The 5,184-nt window shown below is 38.1% G+C and overlaps 1 protein-coding gene across 2 annotated transcripts in view; it reads right to left on the reverse strand.

Annotated features, from left to right (window-relative positions):
• Positions 1-5,184, reverse strand: part of PKIG (protein kinase (cAMP-dependent, catalytic) inhibitor gamma) — an 82,912-nt gene that overhangs the window by 76,393 nt on the left and 1,335 nt on the right. Inside the window, exon 1 of one of the 2 annotated variants that reach the window (XR_001138055.1) lies at positions 2,384-2,441. The exons of the other annotated variant lie outside the window; for it this stretch is intronic. The gene's annotated coding sequence lies outside the window, so the exon portion shown is untranslated. Of the gene's footprint in view, positions 1-2,383; positions 2,442-5,184 lie in introns of those variants that run through there. 2 annotated transcript variants of the gene reach the window in all.

Here is a 5,184-nt window from a genome sequence, read left to right on the forward strand (position 1 = left end):
ATTTATGGGTTTGTTAAGGAAACTGAATACCAAAAGTAATATTTATGAATTTCCTTAGGTATAATAATGATACTGTGATTATACAGAGAAAAGGGGGAGAAAAAGTATTTTTCTTTTAGATATGCATATTGAAGCATAGTATTTATGGATGAAATGATACGATGATATTGGGGCTCAGAAAACAGTACTCCTAAATGAATGCCTCAGAAGCAAAAGGTTTTTTCTGACCTTATCCTGTGCTCCTGTCTCTCAGTCCCATTCTTCCCTGAGGCTAGTCAGAGAAACTAGAATCCCTCTTCCCCAAGGCAGGTCATAGAAACCAGGAACCCTCTTTCCCCAAACCAGCCATAAAACCTAAAATTATTGTGTGTTAAATCTGGCCATTAAAAATTATCAGACCTATGTCGTTTGACTGTAGGTCATAGGACCCCCATTCCAGAGAGGGCCCTGCCCTATACCCAGAAGGCAGGAATGCACGCTCAGAGAAGCCAAGAAAAATCTAGACAGACAGGCCTTGCTGGGGCTGGTTTTCCCCACTCAGTCTATTAGCATTAGATCATGCCCCTTTTGTCTAATCATATTTCTGTGTGGCTGTCTACACTTTATTGAACCTAAGCATAAAAATGGATGATTTCCCCTGTATCTTTGGGTCTTCATTCTGAAGGCTCTCTTCTTGTATAAATTAATTTGTATGACTTTTCTCTTATTAATCAATCTGCCTCATGTCAGTGATTTTTCGGGGAACCTTTAGGGGGCCAAGGGCCTTGGTCCCTACAATGTCTAGGATTTGCTTTATATTATTAATAACCTAAGGTGAGGAGAAAGTGGAGAGTACAGATGAACTATAATTGACCATATGTTGATAACTGTTGATGGTGAAAGATGGGTATATAGGTGTTTTATATTATTCTGTCTACTTTTGTATATGTTTAAAATTTTCCATAATAGAAGTCTAAAATATAAGCAGAAAATAAGAAAACTTGGATTTAAACTCCAGGACTTATTATGATACAGCATACAGGAATGGTCTCTTGAATCTTCTGATGTTTAATTTTCTTATCTGGAAAGGGGAATGATAATCCCTGCCCCATAAAATTGTTGGGAGGACTGAAATGAGATCATGGATATGTACCTTTTGGAAATCCAGCTCTTAAAAACTGCAAAGCTATTTACAAATGTTAGCACAACAGTTGGCTTCCCATGTAATGCTTTGGAAGTAGAGATTACAGGTTTGTGGGAGTAGAGATAAGTGATGGGCTGGATCCATCTGGACCCTAGGAATTTTTGTTTTGTAATAGTTCCTTAATATACACTGCTTACTTTATAATGGCCCTTTTCTCTCAAAGGAGAGTATCAAAGATATTTTAAGTAAATTGAAGTTCTCTACCTTGAATTGTTTATATTTCTTTTTACTTTCCCAATTATTCACATTTCTCCTACTAAAGGTAGAAAGTAAATTTACAGGAGACCGTGTTGAGATAAAACTGACCACAATTAGGCATCAATGTAATCTAAATAAGACTTGGTTTAAAACATTCCAGGTGCTTTTAGAAGAGTAGGTATGTATCTTTTAGCACTAAAGGCACATCTCAAATAAAAGGAAATTAACAGAGGTTCAAATCTTAGCAACACAAAGGGATATTCAGCACTACCTGGCTTCAGCTTGCAGAATGGGTTGGAGGGAGCGAGGGTACTCTTTCTATATCAAATCTCATCAAGTAATTTCATTTCCTTTCAATGGTGTCTTTCTGCCTTCTGGAAAAAGCCCAGACTGCTGAAAAAAGACTCAGGTGGCTCTCCAGCCTTATTTGCTTCCTCCTACCCTAGTCAAAACCCCGTCAGGATGGATGCCTCTTCCTATCAGAGACCAGGGAGACATCACCTTCCACTCTTCTCCCCCTTACCTCTTAGTCGTAAAGTGTTGCTGATTCTCCTTCTGAAATGTCTCTCAAATCCGACCTCTCCACTCCATTCCCACTGCTACTGCCCTTTTTTACCTTTATTCCCCCAACCCCCATCCTGATTGCCTTTTCTGATTGTGAAAGCGTTTCACACTCATAAAAAAAGAAAAATGGGCAATGAGGAAAGGGACAAAACTTTCCCCATGATCTTATAATAAAAACATAAAGAATTTACCTACCTAATACACTCATGTTTCATAGCAACATTATTCACAATAGCAAAAAGATGGAAGCAACCCTAGTATCCATTAATGAATGAATGAGTAAACAAAATGTGGTATAAACATACAATGGAGTATTATTCAGCATTTAAAAAAGAAAGAAATTCTGACGCATGCTACAACAAGGATGAACCATGAGGACAATATGTTAAATAAAATAAGCCACTCACAAAAAGATAAATACAGGAAGATTCCACTTACATTAGGTATCTAGAGTAATCAAACTCATAGGAACAAAAGCAGAATAGTAGTTGCCAGGGTCTGGAAGAGAGAAGGAAATGGGGAGTTGTTTAACAGGTAGAGAGCTTTAGGAAAAAGTTCTGGAGACTGGCTGCACAACAATGTGAATATATTTAATACTACTAAACTGTACACTTAAAAATGGTTAAGATAGTAAATTTCATGTGAATTTTATCACGATTAAACATTTAAAAATTTTTAAAATATTTGCAAACATATTTTCTATAAATATGTATACACTTTAAAAAAAACAGGAACACATTGTAATCTGCTTTTTGCACATAACCATATGATGTAAACATATTTCTAATATATATAGCTCCCACCTAATTCTCTTTTAATAGCTGATAGTATCCATCATGTGACTGCACCATAATTTAACTAGTCTGTTTTCAGTTTTTCAGTATTATAAAAACATCACAGTCAACATCTTTACGTACTTTCTAATTATATCTTATGATATACACCTGATTTTTGCCTGCCCCTTTTCTGGTATCAATATCCTAATTTTCCCATAGCCTCTTCATTTTAACACACATTCTGCCCTCCCACCACTACCACCCAGCCAACTCTTACTTTATGAGGCTAAGCTGGGCACATTTATTTTTAAATTTATTTCTAAGATTTATTTTTCATGTTGCTATTGTCATTTCTCCTACAATTACATTTTTTGACTATAATTGCTTGCATAAAGCAATTGCTTTTTATCTACCTTATAGCAGCTTTTCACTTAACCTTATCTAAACATTTATAACTTAATTCTCTTGAATTTCCTCAGCAGATAATCATATTATAGGTAGAGAATTATATCATCTAGTTAGTGGTTAAGAGTAAAAACTCTGAGCTCAGGAAGACCTGGATTCAAATATTGTGTGATCTTGGGTGAGCATTTTATCTCAGTTTCTTCATCCATAAACTAGGGATTAAAATAGGGCCTATCTCACAAGGTTGTTGTAAAGATTATTAATTGAGATTCTCATGCGTGAAAAGTGCTTAACACAATAGTAGTTCAATAAATGCCTATTTGCCAATAAGGGAAAATGAGACTTTCTTTCCACATTTACACCTTTTATTCATTTATTGTTGTTGCATAACACTGTTGCACTCCTTTTGGATATTATCTTGCTTCCTACTTCTCCAAAAAGAAACCATCAGACTCCTATTAAAGGATCTGTGCTGTGGAGCTTATTCACTCCCACCTTCTCAGGAAAGTTACGCTATCAATTCTCCCCTTCGTCTCTTGTAACTTCTCAGCCTTTCCCTCTCCACTGGCTCTTTGCCAACAGCATTTAATCTCTCTCTCTCATATTTAAAAAAAAAAAACTTCACCTTATTCGCCAATTGCTCTCCAGCCTTCTTTCTCCCTCCCTTCACAGCCAAACTTCTTTGAGCTGCCTACACTTTGTCTTTCTCACATCCCACTCTTAACTCATCCCACTGATACATTACATTGAACCTTTGAAAGCTGCCGATATTATAGATTCCACCCCCACCATTTCACCAAATCTGCTCAATGAGGGTCCCCAGTGACCTCCATATTTATTTATCCAAAGGAAACATTTTAAGTTTTAACTTATCTTACTCGACACCTCCGTAACATCCAGAAAAGCTGACCTTCTCCTTTGGCCTTCACTACTATACTACACTCACCTGGTTTCCCCCCTACCTCTCTAACCATTTTTTCTTGGTGTAGCCTACATGAATGGCTCTTTCTTCCAAGAGCATGTAATGCAATAGCCCTGAATGATCTGGGCCTTTTTTTAAAAAATTCCACTAGATGGATCTCTTTAAATATTGATCTTTAAGTTCCAGTTGTCATGGACTGCTTTCGTCTCCATGAATGTACCTTGAACAGTTTTGGAATACATGTTTAGAATATTGCCCACTGCAGCTAACTCATACTACTCCCTCCACACATTTTATCAAGACCCTCCCAGAATCTCCCAACTAGGTTGGATTCATCTTAATATGCACCCCCTTTCACAACTCGCATCACACTTATAATCAATTGCTTGATGTATATTTTTCTCACTAATATGTGATCTCCATGAGGGCAAGGACCTGTTTCCTTACTACCTGTACAATACCTAGCACATAGTAGATGCTCAATAAATATTTTTTAAATTAGTCAGGTGTGGTGGTGTGCACGTGGAGTCCCACCCAGCTGAGGAGCCTGAGGCAGGAGGATGGCTTAAGCCCAGGAGTCCAAGGCCAGCTTGGGCAACATAGCAAGACTTTGTCTCAAAACTATGTGTGTGTATATTTATATACACACACACACACACACACACACACACACACACACACACACACATATACACACATATATTTTTTTGAATCACCCACAAATAAATGGCTGCAAAGTGAAAAACAGATGGGAACAGTGATGAGACCAAGAGAGAAAAACAAAAACCCCCTGATCTTTCTGAAACCATAGCTCTGAGCAAACACACACACTGCGTAACACACCCTCCCTCCTGCATAAAAAAAAAAACCCTTTGATGGGCCGGGCGCGGTGGCTCACACCTGTAATCCTAGCACTCTGGGTGGCCGAGGCCGGCGGATTGTTTGAGCTCAGGAGTTCGAGACCAGCCTGAGCAAGAGCAAGACCCCATCTTTACTAAAAACAGAAAGAAATTAAGCGGACAACTAAAAATATATAGAAACAATTAGCCGGGCATTGTGGCGCATGCCTGTAGTCCCAGCTACTCGGGAGGCTGAGGCAGAAGGATTGCTTGAGCCCAGGAGTTTGAGGTTGCTGT

Source organism: Propithecus coquereli, unplaced genomic scaffold (genome assembly GCF_000956105.1).
Source record: "Propithecus coquereli isolate 6110/MARCELLA unplaced genomic scaffold, Pcoq_1.0 Scaffold566, whole genome shotgun sequence".
NCBI classification, from domain to species: Eukaryota; Metazoa; Chordata; class Mammalia; order Primates; family Indriidae; genus Propithecus; species Propithecus coquereli.